This window comes from Lepidochelys kempii, chromosome 15, assembly GCF_965140285.1.
Source record: "Lepidochelys kempii isolate rLepKem1 chromosome 15, rLepKem1.hap1, whole genome shotgun sequence".
NCBI classification, from domain to species: Eukaryota; Metazoa; Chordata; order Testudines; family Cheloniidae; genus Lepidochelys; species Lepidochelys kempii.
The window spans coordinates 24,150,090-24,168,798 of record NC_136394.1 but is presented as its reverse complement, the minus strand read 5'-3'; the positions used below and the strand labels follow the sequence as shown (position 1 = coordinate 24,168,798).

The 18,709-nt window shown below is 47.5% G+C and overlaps 1 long non-coding RNA gene across 1 annotated transcript in view; it reads right to left on the bottom strand.

Annotated features, from left to right (window-relative positions):
* Positions 1-17,246, bottom strand: part of LOC140898909 (uncharacterized) — a 39,466-nt gene extending 22,220 nt beyond the window's left edge. Inside the window, exons 1-2 of the long non-coding RNA XR_012155134.1 lie at positions 17,166-17,246; positions 10,065-10,196 (exon numbers count right to left, since the gene is read on the bottom strand). This is a non-coding gene — a long non-coding RNA (uncharacterized LOC140898909). The remainder of the gene's footprint in view (positions 1-10,064; positions 10,197-17,165) is intronic.
* Between the last annotated feature and the right edge of the window lie 1,463 nt (positions 17,247-18,709).

The following is an 18,709-nucleotide window of genomic DNA, read 5'->3' as shown; positions in this document are numbered from 1 at the left end:
AGGGTCCCCAAAGGATCTGTACTGGGACAAGTGCTGTTCAATGTATTTATTAGTGATCTGGAAAAGCACTCAATAGTAAGGTGGCAAAGTTTGCAGACAATACAAAATTACTCCATAATGTCTGAAGCTGACTGAAGAGTTACAAAAGGGATCTCACAAAACTGGGTAACTGGACAACGAACTGGCAGATGAAATGCAAAGTAATGCACATTATGTTTTCCAATCCCAACTATACATACAAAATGATGGGGTCTAAATTAGCTGTTACCACTAAAGAAAGATCTTGGAATCATTGTGCAGAGATCTCTGAAAACATCTGCTCAATGTGCAGGCTAAAAGAATAACTGTGTTCAAAAAGAATTGGATAAGTTCATGAAGGATATGTCCATCAATGGCTGTTAGCCAAGATGGTCAAGGATGCAACCGCATGCTCTAAGTGTCCCTAAACCTCTGACAGTGAGAAGCTGGGCCTGGATGACAGGGGATGGATCGCTTGATAATTGTCCTGTTCTGCTCGTTCCCTCTGAATCATCTGGCACCAGCCACTGTTGGAAGACAGGATACTGGGCTAGATGGACTATTGGTCTGATTCAGCGTGGAAATTCTTAGAATTCCCTCTCATGATATACAATCTTTCTCTCAGCTACTGCTGGAAGATGTTATCATGCACAAAGGAAAATTATTGGACTCTAGAGGCTACGTTTTCAGGAAGGACATGCACAGATCTCTCCCTTTTTGTAGCTCAATGTTCTGTGCCTCCCTCCTTCATGAGGTTTTAGAGTGTATAGGTAACCTTGGATCATGTTGAGACAGATCATGTTGAGAAAGCAGCTAATTATATGCATTTGGTGTCAAGCTTGGGATCCCATCCTAGGCCTTAGAGGGTCTCTTTGGTTGAGCAAAGTGAGCATGAACGTTGATTCTGTACTGGCTTTCAATTCTCAAAGATCAGCTCAATGCCTCAGAGGCTAATACCGGAGACATTTTTAGCACATTAGAAACTGCATATACCAACAATCATTTAATCTTCAAGAAAGACTGGCTGTGTTGAATTCCAGTACAGCAGGTGGCAAGATACAATGAGCACTTTAAATATCACCTGCCTAAACATCTTTGGTTCATAACAAGCATGTTTATTGCGAATCTTTTCCACCCTCCATTAAACCAAGACAAAGCCTAGAATTTTTCTTGTGCTTGAGCACGTTATAAGAGAACAAAAGCCACAAAAATCTACTGTATCAAGCCTATACTAGTCATCTAATGTTTAACTATTTTGACACCTTTATACTGTTACAACATAAATAATTACCACACTAGAACTTTAGGGACCGCATCCAAAAGGCCACAAAAACCAATGGGAGATTATTCATTGATCAGCCACTGCGTTACTGCTTCTATAGTTATGGTGATCAAAACTACTTCTAGAGAAAATTAGGCCCAGGTCAAAATTCATTAAATAGGCAAGTCCCGTTTTTCCTTAGTAGCTAATGGCCTGACCTTTACCACTCAAGCCAACGAGAGTTTTGCCATTTACTTCAAAAGGAGCAGGATTGGGCTATGAATTGCATTTGGAGATTTGCAAATCAAGATATCTTATAAAAGGTGATTAAAACATCCTTTGATATTATATGGACAGATTTGTTTTTCGTTGCTGTGATAACCAGATCAGAAGAGCAAACACTATTAAGATCAAAATCTGAAATGCCCCTGTCACTTGCCTTATTTGCCGTGCAAACACCTACAGCTCAGCTGGCCGTATGCTTTAACTGGGTCAAAACCGGGCACAGCAAGGTGATCTCAGTGCCTGAGGCAAAGCTGGGTTCCTTCTGTTTAATAAGGCATCAGGGCTGATCTGGTAAAGTCGACAATGATGCACCAGGCATAATGGAATCTTGCTCTCTCTACGCCCTGCCCCGCCCGACTGACTTGCGATGCAGACAGCAGCCAATCACATTTTCCCTTGATGGACAAGGCTGTCGATGACTCTACTATGAATTACGGTGAGATGGACATGGAGGGGCACTGGACCGCTGGAGGCTTTTGTCTCGCTTGAGCAGGAGGAGCATGCATTCCTTACCAAGCCCTAGTCCACCCGATAGTGCAGAAATGGGGGAGGCCCCACACCCCAGACTGTTCTGTGAGGGTGTCTAACATGACTGGCAGTGCAGCCATTTCCACCTATCCCTGGGTCTTTGTACCGTTTCCCAAAAGCCACCAACAACAGGCATATTGCCTGGGCCCCATTCTCCTGCACAGTTAGGCAGCTCTGCAATGCTCCAGCAGCCCAAAGCTGCCCCATGGAGGATTCCCCCTGCCCAGGGAGACCCTGGTCGGTGAGGAGCTACCAGAGCAGCTCCTATGTTACCCCTATTCTGGCCTAGTCATCCTTATGTGCCAACAATCCCTGGCTGGCCATGCCGCAGCTTGGGAGCTAGGGTACCGATCCAAGGCAGAGCAGCGCAGGATCGGGGGGAAGCCCAGAGGTGGTTTAAAGCCACTCTTATACGTCCATCACCCCACAAGCGCATCTTGGCTGCAACTGAGGATCCAGGCCTTTCTATGCAGTCCCTAGCTGCCGTTTTCCCGGCTACGACACTCACGTTAAAGGCCCGTCTAGAAGCCGACGCGCTTTCAGTGACCAAATCTGACAGCGCTGCCAGAATCGTCACCTCCTTAGTACGGTTCAATCATATGCTAATGTGTGGTGAGAAATGCCTGTGTTCTGCATAGGTCAGAGAGATGAAACTTCTCACTGCTTTGTAGGAGGGTTTTTTTTTTTCCCCTTGGGAAGTCAGAGAATAGAGCACATTGCTTCCTGCCCAGCAGTTTCCGGTGACTCATTTAGCAAGTTTCCTAGTGGGTGCAGCTCTCTACCAAATTCTTCAGTTCTCACTTTTCTCTCTCTCTCTCTCTGTATATGTGTGTGTGTGTGAGCACACACACACGTGTGTAACATTTATGAATCATTAGTCTTAAATAAGGGCACCAGATGCATATTTATATGCTTCATTTTAGGGAGGTGAAAGGAAAATGAAACTGGCCATAGATTAAAACCCAATGCAACAATAAAATGAACTTGCTCATAAATCTGTTTGTTCTGACTAGGGAGATAAAGCTTTTCCGAGAACACGGCGAGTCTGAGAAAACGCCAAGTAAGGAGAAGGTCTTTTTTCTTGGACATGCCAGCCAAAGCCTAGGCTTGACAGAGTAGCAAGAAATGGTTGCAGCTTTTGCTCTGTAGGGGCTTGGCCTTTGAAGGCTAAATAGTCCAGTGGCAGAAGACCCAGGTGCAAGTGACTGTCTACCGTTGAATGCCCACATGACCTAAGACATGTCACTCGCTCTGTGGCCTAGATTCGCACAGGTACTTCGGTGGAGTGATGCCCAGTGTCAGAACATTTAACTTTTAGGCACCTAAAAAAAAAAATTCCAGAACACATTGGGATTCCCAAAGGCAGAGTTAGGTGCCTAGACTCCCTGTACAATGAAGGGGGCGAGAGGGGTGCCTTAGACCGTGAATCACAAAATGCTGGGAGCCGCCCACAAGACAGGTGTGTGCTAAGCATCGCCGCCTCTTGGGGATCAGCGAAGCGCCTGAATCCGGACGGCAGGGCGGTGCGGAGCTCTGCTAGCAATTCGCAGGTGGAAACTCTTTGGAGTTTCGGGTCTATGCCATTTTGTGCAAAAAGACGGGGGGGGGGGGGTGGCAGACGACAACCACCTCTCCCACAACCTTTAGGCCAGTGGTTAAGGTGCTCAGCAGGGATATGGGAGACCCCTGGTATAAGTCCCCCAATGAAAAGGCATTTGAATCAGGGTCTGCCAACTCACTCGCTATAATGTATTCTGAGGGGGGGCGCCGTCAATCTCTCCTGCTGAAGCTGTTCCGCTGGCTATAAATAAAGAATCACGTGAGGCAGAGAGGGAGGAGACACAATCAACTCTCTAGCCTGGTGGTAGGAGCACTCACCCAGGAGTGGGAGACCCAGTATCCAGTCCCCTGCTCCAATTACTCTATTTATTCTCAGTGGAACAGCTTCACTAGGAGGGATTGAGGGAGCCCCAGGGGTTAGGGCACTCACCCGAGAAGTGGCAGATCTCTATTCAAATCCTTTTTCCTCACTGCAGGGGATGATGGACTTGAACTGGGGGCCTCCCACATCCCTGGTGAGAACCCCAACCACTGGGCTAACAGTGATGAGGGAGACCTCCTTCTCCTTCCCCCCCCCCCCCCCCCAGTCTGTTTTGTGTGAACTTGCCCATAGGGGCCTGAGCCAGTAGATGGCCTCTGATCAGACCCACACGTGAGTTAGACATATCCTAAAAACCTGTCTACACTTGAAACACTACAGCTGTGCTGCTGTAGCACTTCGTGTAGGTATTGTCTGCACTGGACAGGAGGGGTTCTCCTGCTGGTGTATGTAATCTACCTCCCCAAGAGGCTGTAGCTAGGCTGACAGAAGGATTCCTCTGTCAACCTAGCGCTGTCTATACCAGGGTTTCAGTCGCCTTAACTACATCACTCAGGGGGGTGAATTTTTCATACCCTAAACAATGAAACTGTCAACCTAATTTTTTACTGTAGACCAGGCCTAAGGTTCCTTTTTGTCAATCTAGCAGACTATACAAGCCATACCGTGGGTGTAAATTACATGCCAGGGCACTCTAAAGGAGCCTTAAATGAGAAACAGGCCCTCGAGTTCCAGGAAGCTGACAGGAATCCTCAAATCGGACATCCTCATTGGTGTCATTTGTATATTTGTATCATTTGGTAGCTTATGCTTATTTCACCGTAAGCAAAATCTGCCAATCCAAGTGAAGGAAAGAGTTGAAGAGCAAGAGATTAAACTCAATCGCCTCTGTTACCATGGTTGTCTATAGATTACCGTCCACTGGAAAGCATGATTAGATGGGCTAAGTGTCACCATATGGAGGCGAGGGAAGATAGTGCAGGCATCATAGGAGAAATGAAAAGGAAATGCTTTAAGAGAGGAGTAAAGCCATATTTCTTTTTGAGTTTTGGTTTGGTCTGTAGCACTTCTACAGAGATTCATTGCAAGGCTGCCCAGGTATTTGCCAAACATTAATTAAGCCTCACAAATTCCCTCGAGGAAGGTAGGCGCTCTTCTAATTGTACAGAGAGGGTGAGTGAGTTGCCCAAGGGGATTTATCTCTTCCGTGGCAGAGACAGGAATGGATCTCAAGAGTCCCAGTTCCCAGACCCCGGCTCTACACACAGTCCAAAGGAGACAGGTTTTGATGGGGTGGAGGAATGGCCGGGGGTGTGTATGGAAAGGAAAGAAAACAGTACAGGAAGAGGTGGGATGTTATAGAAAATGCTAATGAGGAGATAAATTCCTGCTACTTGAGTGAAATTAGCTCTTGAGTGGATGGAAGGAATCAGTAAGAAGGGCAGCAATGGTAGCACCTTATCCACATGTGACACAACCCTAACCCACCCATGAGGTCTGAATCCATTAATGCTCTTCCTCCCGAGGCTCCTGAGCTGGCCACCTCTCCTTGCTAAAAACTGGCAATGGCAGCAGCACCCAGTTAATCAAGAAATAGTAAATCTCACTTTGGCAGCCTCAGGGTCACTAGCTTCCTCTCTTCCTACCGGGCAAATCCATCACACAACAACAGGTAAAGAGAAGGACCCACCTGGCCTGCACGTGAAGGGCTGAGGCTGGTCTCTGCTGCCCTGGAGCACAGAGTTTTCTCTGAACTCCTACATGCAGTAAACAGCTTGGAACTCAACTGGTCTCTTGAAGAAATGGGGGGGCGGGAGGGAGAGCATAATAAATGTGCCACTTGCTGAAGCTGTTGGCAGGCCAGGAGTGGGATAATTATACAATATTTCTTGAGCTGCTGAAGCAGCTGTTGCGGGTGCATATATTCTTGCTGTCTTTCTTGCAGTGGAGGAGGGGAAGGTGCCTTTCAGAGGGTGGGACAGACAGAGACAAATCCTGCGGTTTAATGTCTCTGCTGAACGTGGAGATAACAAGCCCCTCGGTGTGTTTCACACAGCTGTCGTAAGCCATTCTCCGTCCTACTGGGATTTTCTCAAACTGTTACCCACTCCCACTCCCTGGCAGTATTTGTGGGTCTTCCCTGCGCACATGCAGAGTCCCCCGTCTTGCTGACAGCCAGAAGCAGCTGAGAAAGGAGCTCTCTACTTTCCCCTGTTGGCTTTCCAAGGGGCAGTAGCAGGGGAGGCTGTGTGCAAGGAGGCACTGGAGTCTCCTCCGCAGAACCTCCCGCAGAGCGTGCTGAATGCCTGGTTGGGCAGGCTGCCCATCTAGGGCGTGGACGGCGCCCTGGGCATGGTTGGACCTGCCTTAGAGGAGACGTGGAGGGAAGGCTGTTCAGCAGCTGGAGGACTGCCTCAGCCCCTGGGGCTTTTCAGCAGCATGTGCTCTGCTGCACAAAGAGCATCTTCCATCCATCTGCGGATCTTCGCCCTTCCATGCAGCCAGTGCCTGGAGGAGCGAATGAACCAGGCCACCCAAAGAGGATTCTATGCAGGACATAAGGCAGGGAGAAGGGCATGAGCAGCTTCCCCTGAACTAGTACACCCACTGAGGGGCTGGCCAGAACCCGGCTCTAAATGAGTTGTGCTTGGCACCTATGATCGGCAGGAATGATACGCGATCACACGTGCATGGCACGTGACTGTGCATGGCCATCAGTTGGGCAGAAAAGGCTCTCTCTCCAATGCAGGCATGTCTGCCTCTGAAGGAATGTGTTATCGCTCCTCTGGCTCTGAAGGGGGATTAAGTTGTTTCTGGGACTAAGGCAGGCAGGATGCATTTTGGTTAGGGTTGGGTGAACCTGAAGTCATTAGGGCTCTGCCATAGTCAGGCAATTCTGAGCCAAGCCCAGAACTGCATTGCAACATGAGTGACGTTCAAGGAATCATGCCAACGCCAACCCAGCAGAGCCTGCGCTCCAGGAACCCATTCAGCTGCACAGATCTTCGCACTCTTAGTTCCCACTCTGCCAGAGAATCATCCCCTCTCATCTAACAGGATCTATACCGGGCAAGGAAGAAGTCTTTCCCTCCAGCCAAGGGCCTCAAAGGGCTGCCTGCACAGGGCTTGCCACCTTTGCAAGGCCTGGGGCGTGACAGCCGGAGGTAGGAATCCACCCTGGCTTCCCACCCGGTAGAGCCTAGTACCACCACTCTTTCCAAAATACTTAACATTCCACAGCCAAGCTCCAGTTTACACATGCTTCTGTTTGAGACAGGTTTGATAATTAGTTCCCCCCTCCCCCCAGACGCATTCCTCTAGGGATTAGAAAGTGAGTGCCAAGCACAGAGCCTACATTCTCCAGCCCTGTTACTGAGTGAATCGCAATGCTGGCTGGCTGACCGAGCGATTCCACAGACAGATTGTATTCAAGGGTCTCCAGGAGGCTTCCTAACGGGCAGCTCCCTGGACGAGAGGGGAAGCCAGAGGTGAGCTAGCTCTGCTGAATGTCTAAGTGCCACACAGTTACTGACTGTCCAGCTCAATAGAGACTACGTGGGAATAAAGAAAGCCGGACACACATGCCGCATGCCTCTGGGAAATAAGTCTGTAAGCCGTTCCCAAGTCCAAGCGAGTCCTTTGCAGATCTGAAGTAATTAGAAGCAAGCTAGAATACCTGGCTCCAAGCCCTAGCAGTGTCTACCACATATAGACCTGCATACGCATTCCTTTCAGAAAAGGGCCAGTTTTCTGGAGAGATCCTAGATTTGACCTTCCTATAGGCCAGTGTCAGGACCTGAAGCACTGATGGAAGGGATAGTGCTGTTACCTCTTTTAGCCTGTGCAGCTAGTCAATATTTGGTCTTTTGCAAGTAGTTTCTGTTAGGAGAAGAAATTGGTGATGGAGTCAGGAATTCCTTTGCTGCAACCTTGTTTATGTACAAGAATGGACAAAGTCACATTTCCCTGAGCACGGCAGGATCAAAGTGGGGCAGTTTCCTTGCTCAGAGTTCCACATCTGCCTTTATAGCTGGCACTCTGCTCAAAAAGCTCTCTTTTGACTCTCTCTCAGAGCCACACAAGTGCTTCTCTTGCGGCATCCAGGTTTTCTACTGCTTTCTCTTGGCAACACTTTCATAGCAGAGCCAGAAGCTAAGAAGCCTGGGATTGGACGTTTTCCCAAACTCAGAGGTCTGGTTTCAAGTGTCGTTTCCAATCCAGGTCAAGCCAGTGACTTCAGAGGATTTTTTTTTTTAAAGCTATTTCACACCAGACAGAGGACAGTTAACCAGCAATCTGCTCCACTCAAAGGAACATTTCTGGTCTTGCCTTAGATGCTTGTGTGGGTTGATTGCCTCCAGTTCTTCCTATTGACCAGAAGTCCAGCAGGAGAGCACTGCAACAGTCACACAGGTTGTTCACGTCCTTCTGGTCCTGGAACGCCTGATATGGGCAAGTCATCGGTCATTCCGTACATTAGGTTAGATGAGATACCCAGGCGGGTTATAAAAAGCAAAAGCCACCTTGTTTTGCAAGACAACTGCAACTTGCTGGCTAGCCCCAGCTCAGGCAACACACAACAGTGAACATTAGACTGGGAATGCTTCGTATCAGGTCGTTAACCAGCTCTCTTTCCCCTGCATTATTCTTTCCCAATATTACTCTGACTTTTCATTTTCTGCCCACAGAAGTCCCATAATCTTCTGCTGAAGACTGCAGAAATGTGGGTCCCTGAGCTTCCATGGGTCAGATTCTTGTGGAGGTGGCAGATTCTTTCTTCCTTAAGCAAAAAAACAAACTAATCTAAACCGACATTTAATGAAGACCTTAGTACAGGTTACAATGGCAGGTGACGGACGGTTGCTGAGTAGCATCCAGCATATAAGGATTCCTAAGATACTGGACTTGATTCAGTCCACCTAACGGTTTTACCCCCGGTGAAATTTCAATGAACCCAACGGAGTAACATTAGCGTCAGGGACAGCAGGGTCAGGACCACAGTTCTCCTTCTGTTAATTTTTTTTTAATCCCACCAGACGACAATGAGCCTGATTCTCAGTTGCACCGGGGCCACTTTATGCCACTCTGGTAGTGTAACGGGCCCTTTGTGTAAATGAAAACTGGGTCCATGGTCTCTATGAGCTAACAAAAAGGTGCTCACCACCCGGGTGAAGGTAAATGGAACAAGATACAGGAGGCAACTCATGGCCCTGTCATCTCTCCGTTTTTGCTCTTGCGTACCACTGTGAATCTTATGAAATGGAGTGTCACACACATACACATCTGTGCTTCAGAAAACAGGGAAGAGGGATTGCTAAATAACCTATTTCAAAAGGCACTCAAACACACCAACTGTTCACAAGTAAAACCTAGAAGGATAGGGCAGGATGGGGGGGGGGGGGGCAGGGGAGAGCCAAATGCAAATTTCAAGCCTGGTTGACTCACTTTAGCGTTATAACTATCTGCGACAGAGCTTGTGTTTGTTTAGCCAAATTACATAACAAATAATAAGCTAACCCGTACATAGCACCTTTCATGCTGGAGTACCCCAGTTCACATTACAAGCCATGACAGGAACCTGCCAGCAACCTGCAGCTAAATTTCCCATTGACCTCAGATGGAAACAATTGCAAGATCAGGTCTCCCTAGAGTGGTGGAGTAAGACTAAATGGGACTGGACCCAGTTCAGAGAAAGAGCAGGGCACACGCACACACGAAAGGACATTCCCTCTGCAAGAACGCTTGCAGCATTCCTGGCTTTGTTTCCTGTCAATGCTCCCCTGCCTTGGAAAGTGCTCAGCGTAGGGCAAGAGAGGGTACACAGGTCTCTCAAGAAACTAAGTTAGGGAACATTATGGGGAGTTGGGGTGATTCTCACCAAATAAAATGTGAGATTTTGAGGTGACCCAATTCAGAGAGAATCGTGAGAGGGACCAATGAAGCTGAGGGAGTTTTTCATAGTCGGAAAGGATTAAAAAAATGAAGAGATCAATCTAAAAAAGTGTGGCACCTGGAAGGAAATGAAAGAATCTGCCCTAGACAGGAAGTGAAGGAAGCTTCAGAGGGGATTTTAGATAAGCAGAAGTTCATTACCTCTCTCTTTTCCTCTCAACTGTCTTCCTTCCTTCAATTCACCATTTCTAGATCCTGGCCATTTGTCGTCTCTCTCGATCATCATCTAGGAAGCACTAGGATTCAGCATAGTCCATGCTTCATAAAAACCTGCTAAAACAAACGCACACCCTTTTTTAGCATCCTGAGGGTTCTGAAACGTGGATTCTGTGCAACATAGCTAATTCTCCCAGGTGGCGAGCATTCCACACGCTGATCTCCTTAAATAGGTTTGCTCAGCTGGGCCCGACAGCGACAAATTATGATAAGCCTGAAAGGTTTGGACGAACAAACAGAGGAGAAGAAAAAAGGAAAGGGTGTCTGCTTTGCTTTTATTAGGATGGCAATAGGGTCAAGATGGCCATTTGGTGTTTTACTGTTGAAGCCCACATCTGTCACGGCTGTGTCAGCTCCGCGGGGGGAAATGCGACAACTTCCTACATTCTCAATGCTGCTAGTTTGGATTCCCATTAAGCACATGTTGGACCCTGAGCTCTATTCCACCGCTTGCACGCGGTCCAATGCCTACGGATTCCCACCCCCCATGGAGGAACATAAATTAAATATTGGTCATGAGCATTTTAATTAAACGATGCTTCTGCAATATCGATTTGGCTGTGGGGTTTTCTGAACACGATGTTAGCGTTCGGTCAGGGAGGGAACCCTCCTTTCACCCATTCAGCCCCCCAATCTATCGAGGGCAAGATGAATTTAAAGGTATAATACTGATCAGCGTGATGCTTTTTCCATTTCCGGATCAAACCACGATGCTTGGGAGGATTAAAATGAAAGTTTGTTTTAAAGTCAGCTTAGTCCAGGTTTTTGGGGTTTCCAAATGGTTTAGCCATCTGGGGAAAGCCTTTTTATGCCTTTCACAGAAAGAACCCTCCATGGGAAACGTGAACTAACATTAAAGCACAAAGACAGATTGCAGGAATATTTTCTTCCTATTCAAAGCAGCAGACTAAAAATACAGATGATGTGTCCAAAAAAAAAAAAAAAATCAGAGGCTTTTCCTGTCACCGTTACAGCTGTATTCTTTTTACAGCCTGAATACAGATGTTTTACCTTGTAAAATGAGCTTTTCTAAAATGTATGATGTTGAGCATTTCTAAAAGGTGAAATCACTTTTAAAGTGATGGATACCAGAGGACATGGGAAATGACCAGGGAAAATATCCTTGGATGAACTTTCAAATCCCTTTGATTTTCAAATATGCTTGTGTTGGTAGACATTGTTATTAAGTGTTAGGAGAACTTGCTGCTCAAGGAGGACAATGAAAAAAAGAGACCATGTTCTGCTCTTGGTCAGTAAACCTGGAGTAACAAATTATTTCCATACAGGTACTCCAGATTTCCCTTGGGACTGATTGTGCTGTCACCCCTAATTCACACCAGTGTAACTGAGAACAGTACTCGGCCCTTCCCCGCAAAAGCCAAGTTTGGTTCATGAGGTCTAGGGCTAGTCTATGCAATTCTAACTCAGAATGGCAAGTGCTTACTTAGGTTTGAGGTCCCATTGATTCAAGTAAGCAAGTGCCCACAACTGTGAGTAAAGGTTGCACAATCCAGCTAGGGATGCTAACTTTCTAATTGCACAAAACCGAACATGCTTGCCCCGCCCCTTCTCCAAGGCCCCGCCTCTGCTCACTCCATCCCCCCTTCTTCTATTGCTCGCTCTCTGCCACCCTCACTCACTCATTTCACTGGGCTGGGGCAGGGGTGTGGGAGTGGGTCAGGGCTCTGGCTGGTGGTGAGAGCTCTGGGGTGGGGCCAGAAATGAGGGGTTCAGGGTGTGGGAGGGGGCTCTGGGTTGGGGCATGAAAGGGGGTGAGGGCTCCAGCTGGAGATATGGATTCTAGCATAGGGCCACGGATGAGAAGTTTGGGGTGCAGGAGGGGACACCAGTCTGGGGAGTGGGGCTGAGGGGTTCAGAGTGTGGGAGGGGTTTCCAGGTTAGGGCAGGGGGTTGGGGCATGGGACGGGGTGAGGGCTCCAAGCTGGAGGTGTGAGCTCTGGGATGGGGCCTGGGATGAGAGGTTTGGGGTGCAGGAGGGGACTCACGTCTGGGGGATGAGGCTGAGGGGTTTGGCGTACGGGGGGGTGTTCTGAGCTGGGGCAGGGGGTTGGGGTGCAGGAGGGGGCTCAGGGCTGGGGCAAGGGGCTGGGGTATGGGCTCCAGGAAGAAGTTTGGGTGTGGGAGGGGGCTCAGGGCTGCGGTTTAGGCTCCAGGCAGCACTTACCTTGGGCAGCTCCCCGGAAGCGGCAACAAGTGTCTCCGGCTCCTAGGCAGAGGGGCGGCCAGGGGGCTCAACATGCTCCCTTCGTCTGCAGGCGCTGTCCCCACAGCTCCCATTGGCTGTGGTTCCTGGTGAATGGGAGCTGTGGAGCTGGTGCTTGGACAGCGCACAGAGCCTCCCGGGCTGCCCCGTATGCCTAGGAGCTGACGGACTAGTTGTTGCTTCCGGGGAGCCACGTGGAGCCAGGTAGGGAGCCCATCAACCCTGCCAACTGGATTTTTAGCGGCCTCGACAGCTAAACACCCGGGTCACCATAAATCCAGCCATTCATAGATACTTAGTTTAAAGGTTCTGACACGTAAGGCACTTGAGCACCTAGGAATTGGTGCTCTGGGGTCTAGATCTTTTAAATAAAATTAGCACTGAAAACCCACCCCGCCTTGTACTGCTCTTGAATACAATCCTGCCCAGAAACCTGGCTATGAGTCTGGTGGCTAGTCCAGGTCTCTGCACCTACACTGCTAATTTTAGCGAGCTAGTTTGATCAAAGCTAGTTCAGGTATCCCCACACTGCTGCAAGGACACCTCCTGATTGCATTGTAGACACCACTTGTGTGTTCAAAGAAGTACAAGGCGGGGTGGGTTTGGAGAGTGGCAATGCTCATTTTATTTAAAAGTTCCAGAGCACCAATCCTGAGGTGCTCCAGTGCCCCAAGGCATCAAACCCTTTAAACTAAGCTGCATTGTGCAAGCAGTACTCACAGTGGTGGGCGCTTGCATGCACGGGTCACTGGAACCTCATAGCTAGGTAAGCGCTTGCCAACCTGAGTCGGGACTGCACAATCCAGTTCCTTTCTGTTGTCACTCGCCTCTCAAATGTGGTTTTTACAACTGCAATGAACATTTTATGCAGAGGGGAAAGCATGTGCTCACTGATTAAAAAATTCCATCCATGGTGGACAAGACTTAAAATATGGTCAATGGCAGACAGGGAGCTGGTATGCTATGGAAAGAGAATTTACAGTTTGGGGGGGGAGGAAGGGAGGGAGAAATCAATGTAAGGTGCTTGCATAATGCAAAACTACTGCTGTAATTATAATTTTATGGTCAAATCGATTGTAATTCTGATCTAGGAGTACTGTGTACTAATGTTTGCAGCCGGGAGCTAACTGATAAATTAGCAAGGATTATATGTTTGCAAGGGTTTTGATTTGGCACTAAAACCAGCAAAGCTTTTGCCCCTGTGGCTGACTACACCAGTGGCTGAGGAATTTGGAGCCAGTTACGGGAGAGCGGTAGGGCTGCAGTTTGGTTAGGAGTTGTCTGATACATCACAGAAGCTTTGGGGAATGCACCCATCTCCATGCATTTATTTATTCATCTGGATTACAGCCCCACCTAGAAGCCCCAACTGAGAGTGGGGCCCGGTTGTCCCTGGCACTGCACGAATAAGGTTTGATGCAAAGCCCATTGAAGTAGACTGAAAGGAGTCTATTGACTTCAACCGGTTTTGGATCAGGTCCCTCGCTAGAGAGTCCCTTGCCCCATGTAAAGAGACAAAGCATGGAAAGCAAGGCAGAGGCAGGTCTGTGATGGGAGCTGGCCAAAGTCACCCAATAGGCCAGTGGTAGAGCTAGGAAAAGAACCTAGGTCTCCCAAATCCTAGTCCATTTAAGTGAACATAAATTAGGACCCAACTCCTAGCCGACTGAGTTGGGGATATATTCCAATGTGGTGTTAACCCTCTTTTCACCAGGGAAAAAGGAAGTGTTTTGAGACTAGAACTTCACCTGCACAACGAGTATAATACAGGTGTCTGGACAGCACTGCGTGTCTGATATAGACCGCAGGCCACTTGGGACAAGGACCACCCGTACTTGGCAACGCTGAACTGGCGCCCAGCAAATGGCAAAGCACGCATACTATCGATGGGGAAAAGTTATAAACCCCAAATCTAACCCCCTTTATAGTTCTAGGGTGGGGGAGGGAAGTTGAGCTTTGAATCCTCAGACCCAATCTGCTCCTACAGTGTTGGTTCAAGATCTGATCCAAAACCAAACCCAAGCAAACCAAAACAAGGCCTAATTTTCCAGATGCAAGTGAAATTTCATGAGAACAGCTCGATATTTTTGTCACTGAAGCAGATCCCAAAGTGAAGCCTAAACCCCAATCTGGATCGGAAATTAGCCCCAACCCTTCTCTCTCCCTGGAGTCCTGGATGCACGAGTTTTGTTTTGTTTTTTAAAAGGAAGGCACAGACCTTGAGCTGTACTGCTAACCAGTGTTGCCATTCCAACTTCTTAACAAGAGATTCCTGGAAAAACTTGCCCCTTTAGCCTGTGATAAAGCCTGTCCCCCCACAGATGCATGGAATATGAAGGGAGGATGGGGAAAGGGCAAGCAACCGAGCAACCTGTTCATTCATAATCCCAAGTAAATACAAATGCTGTGTCATCATCAAGACCACTGAGAGACTCCGCACATCCTGACAGACACACTGATCAAGACACAAGGTTTATCTAAGGCTAAGGGGGGAATTTTGTGGGAATCCCTCGTTAAAATGTTGGTGTGAACACTATGCTGAGTGGATTGATTCTGGAGAGTTGTGTTCAGTGTGTGTAATATGAAGCAGGGTGGGGTCAGCAGGATAAAGACTTGGTAGGGAACCAAAAAGTTTGTTTTTTTTCAAAACGAGACATTTGGTCCATTTCAGAGAGGCAAAGTTAGGACCATCCCAAAGGGAAATCGTCTACCTAGAGATGGTTAGCAGTATGCAGAAAGGGACGATGACGTTAGAAGCAGAGCTAATTATTCCACTGTTCCCTTCAGTTTGGAAGGGGGAAAATTAACAAGGGGCTCCTGGGAGCCCACAAGAAAGTGTAGCTAATAAGCCACCATGTACACGCACCTTCCTGCTAGGATTCTGGGCACATTGCCCAAGGGGCAGTTTCCTCCACTAAACCTTCACTGCCATGATAATTCCTGCACAAGGGCAATCTGCTCACAAGGTGCCAGCTATGGCAAGAAAGCTCAGCAGAGTGAACGAACGTTTTTAAAATTAAGTTTGCTTCATAGAAGACAGGACCATAGAAGACAGGATTTTTTCTATGAAAAAGGAAGAATTTTTCACAAGTATTTTTTAAAACTGAAAAGATCGTGAAAAATTTTCATTGACCAAAAACTAGATTTTCAGTATACAAAAAAACAAACAAACAAAAAATTTTAATAATGTTTCCACATAGAAGTTGAAAAAAGGTCAGGGAAAAACAAAATCAAGAAAAAAAACGTTTGGGGCGGGCGACTCAAAGCTACTGAGATGGCAAGGGTCAGCTCTTTGGGGCCGAGACCCTCTTTGTGTTCTATGTTTGTACAGCACCTCGCATAATGGGGTGCTGGTCTGTGCCTGGGGCTCCTAAGCAGCACCGCAATACAAATAAATAGAGCTCAGCTTCCACTTTGGCACCAGGGATCTGGCTTTAAAGTAGAACAGTGTGAACTGCTGGGAGCTGAAGTCCTTCTGAAAAAAAGCAGGCATCAGATATGAACAATGAGCACTTAGCATTCTGGCCCTGAGCTCCTTTGAAAGTCTGGTCTCATGTGCACAGATTAGGTAATAACCACATACTTGTTGCCTCTACAGTGAAAGTCTAAGGGGGTCTCGGTTGGCAACCCCACCCAATTACCACTTGCATTTCATCAACTGGTGCTCTGCAATGCACTCCACACCCTAGGTTGCCAACTTTGGTTGGACGAATTCCTGGAGATTTAATTAACGATTAATCTTTAATTCCTGGAGCCTCCAGGACAATCCTGGAGGGTTGGCAACCCTACCACACCCATGTGCCTAGACAGCGGCAGCTCTGGTGGCTGCTTTGGACAAACCTTACGGACGATGCAAATAAGAAAGGGTGGGTGGTCAGGAAGAAGAGCACCGCCGGCCTTCCACTGAAAGGTGAATGAGAATTGCCTTCTCCAGGGCAAGGAGAGACCATTCTGTTGAACAATGGCAAGTCAGACTAAGATGAGAAAGATGCTGCAGTTCAAGCAAAAAGAAAAAGGAGTACTTGTGACACCTTAGAGACTAACCAATTTATTTGAGCATAAGCGTTCATGAGCTACAGCTCACTTCATCGGATGCATACTGTGGAAAGTGTAGAAGATCTTTTTATATACACACAAAGCATGAAAAAATACCTCCTCCCACCCCACTCTCCTGCTGGTAACAGCTTATCTAAAGTGATCACTCTCCTAACAGTGTGTATGATTATCAAGGTGGGCCATTTCCAGCACAAATCCAGGGTTTAACAAGAACGTCTGGGGGGGAGGGGGGTATGAAAAAACAAGGGGAAATAGGTTACCTTGCATAATGACTTAGCCACTCCCAGTCTCTATTCAAGCCTAAGTTAATTGTATCCAGTTTGCAAATGAATTCCAATTCAACAGTTTCTCACTGGAGTCTGGATTTGAAGTTTTTTTGTTGTAATATCGCAACTTTCATGTCTGTAATCCCGTGATTACAGTACTCCTTTTCTATTTCCATTATGTCTCTGAGCCCAGGCATGAACCAGGACCGCATCGTGCTAGGCGCTGTACAGAACACAGAAGAGAAAGACAGTGCTGTACCAGGCTATCAGCTCAACAACTGACCAGTGCAATCACGTGCATTTCCGAAAGTGGCTCTTTTATGTGTAATTAATAGCGAGGCGGAAAAAAAATGCATGGACAACAATTTGGTACCGAAACCTGGCTGATGTCTCCTATCCACCCAGAGTTGCTCCAGGGGAAAGACATTAGACTATTCACTTACTGTATTGAAGCCAAGCTGCTTTGTATGCATAACTCACACTTAATTTGTGCCGGCATTATCATGTTGATACCAGGAACCCAGTCTGGCAGCAATAATCTCCTCATTCTCTGCCATTTCCTCGAGGGGGTAAAGATCATGGAGCATTAACACAGCGGATGTGCACTTTGACCCAGAAGCTGTTCCGTGGGCTATAAATCAGAAGCCTGCCACAGCAGCACAATGGCCCTGAAATTAATTACCCTGTAGGTTTTTCTAAACAGAAAGCACAATGAGCGCGCGCGCACCCCCCCTCCCACAAAAAGGGGGAACGTCAGCAAAACCGGTCAGCAGGATTCCTCTGGTGTGGAGGACTCAACCCGATGACAATGTTATCTTGGCGAACCTGCTGATTTGCAGCTTTCCGAGTCAGACGGAACCCGAAGCGACACCTGGTTCAAGGAAGTTCTCGGACACATGGCTGCTGCCATGACAACACCATTTCCTCCGTCTGCACATGGACATCTCTATGGGGCACTGTTCTTCTGAGACGCCTTTGAAAGCGTGACTGAGCTGAGAAAAAAAAGTTAATTCCACTCCCCTCTCCCCTTCCTAGAATGCTGTCGGGAGCTTTCTTAAGAGGAGAAAAGAACGGCAAGGTGGGGCTGCTAGGCCCAGTTGCTTAGGGGCTAATCCTGAAATTCTCAGTCCTTGCTCTGGTGAAATTCCCACTGGCATTTTAGCGGCTGGTTTTTGCACACGCAGTCCTCAGCTACCTGTGGACGTGAGCTGGGACTGCACACTTTGGACTCAAATGCGGCAGCCATCGATGCGCTAAATGCTATAACAAGGCCAGGCCATCGAAGGAGGAGAGTGTGTCAAAAAGCGAGGCGTGTGTTTTGTGGACATTGGAGGGGATTCAATTTACAAAATTAAAGATAAAATTTTGAAATTTTCCAGTTTTGAGGAGAGAGAAAATTCTACATTTCCTCCCTTCCCTCTTCCATTCCTTTTCAGTGGCAAAATGAGAAGAAGAAGGGGGGGAAGGAGAGGGGGAAATTAAGGAAAAGGGGGGAAAAGGAGGAGGGGCCTCCAAAACTGAATTTTTAGGTTTTTATTGAAAAAAATTTTGGGGGAGGAGGAAATAAACATTTTCACAAAACATTTAGATTTTGGGTGCAAAAAGGCTATTTTTCATTTTTAAAAAAGTTTTTTATAAAACATTTCAATGGGCTCTAGTTAGAGATACAGGAGAGTTGGCAGTAGTCACATGGGTCTGCTCATTAGCCCTTCCGCTTATCAGCAGATGTACCAGAAAAAGTCTCTCAGCAATGCATTTCCATATGAGGATGATGGTAGGGAGGAATTTCAGAGTAGCAGCCGTGTTAGTCTGTATCCACAAAAAGAAAAGGAGGACTTGGGGCACCTTAGCGAACAACAAATTTATTTGAGCATAAGCTTTCATGAGCTACAGCTCACTTCATCGGATGCATGAAGGGAGGGAGAGACTTATCAATGAGAAGAAGCTTTAGAGAGCTGCCAGCTGCCAGAGACATCAAGGCTCCCCACGAATAGAACATCTGTACCAGTCTCTCACGCACATGG